We start from the raw sequence: 1,261 nt of genomic DNA on the forward strand, positions 1-1,261 counted from the left end.
ATGTCAAGGGACTAAGAAAGTTCCTTGGTTTAGCGGCGTACTTGCACAAGTACTCTCGCAATTATGCAGAGATGACAGTTCATCTCTCTCGTCTCTTGAAAAAAGACAAGAAATGGTTATGGAACGATGATTGTAAGCTTTCATTTGAAGCTTGATGCAATCGCCCATCTTGGCAATTGCAGATCAAGCCAGACCATTCCATGTGGTCTGTGACGCCAGCGATTTCGCAATCGGCTGCGCGTTAATGGAATACGATACAGACGGCGCGGAGCGCGTCGTCTGTTACCAGTCGTGTCAGCTGCAACCAGCTGAACGCAATTACCCAGTGCATGACAAGGATTTCCTTGCCATGAAATATGCACTGGTTAAATTTAGCGTCTACCTCCTAGGAGATAGATCGTTCATCGTATATACGGACCATGCGTCGATAGGCACGGCCTGAACAGCCCACACCTCTCGCAAAGAATGGCGAGGTGGCTATCCTTCTTCGCGGTGTATAATTTCTCCGACAAATATAAACCAGGACGACTTAATGTCGTCGCGTTATCACGCCGACCCGATTTCGAGTCGGCAGTGCACTCCGACAGTAAAAGTAATCTTACTGTTGCAACACTCACTACGAGTGTTCCGTTATCAACTTTGTTTGATGACATAAGGAAAGCCTACACAGAAGATACAGATCTTCGGCGTTGAATGAATCATTGATGAATCCATCCAATAAATATTTTATAGATTTACCGGCTTTATATCGATCGTCATCCGATCGATACACAACACACAACGGCTTACTGTATTACACAGCCGGCGACACTCCACGTGTGTCGTCCCTACTCACAATGATTTACGCTTGCCGTCATGAATGAGTGTCACGATGCACCAACAAATGGGCATCGTGGACGTGAGAAAACTAATCTCACAGTAAGTCGCGACTTTTACGGGCCCTGCCAGTACCAGTTCGAGCGCAAGTACATTCGTGCTTGCGAGGTATGCCAAAGGGTGAAGCCTAGCTCTTTAACCCGTGCACAACTCCAACCTCTACCACTCCCGGCAGAATGTTGGCAGTCCGTATCTATGGACTTCGTCTTTGGAATTCCTGAAGATGATTACAAAAGTAATAGAATCCTTGTTTTTGTAGACATATTATAGCAAGATGGTACATCTTGCTGCAGTACCAGAGTCAATCACGGCTCCGGGCTCCGGGCTGTGCCCGTGTTTTTATCGACACGGTATTCAGACTCCACAATTTCCCCCGTGAGCTAGT

This window comes from Bremia lactucae, linkage group LG9, assembly GCF_004359215.1.
Source record: "Bremia lactucae strain SF5 linkage group LG9, whole genome shotgun sequence".
Taxonomy (NCBI): Eukaryota; Oomycota; class Peronosporomycetes; order Peronosporales; family Peronosporaceae; genus Bremia; species Bremia lactucae.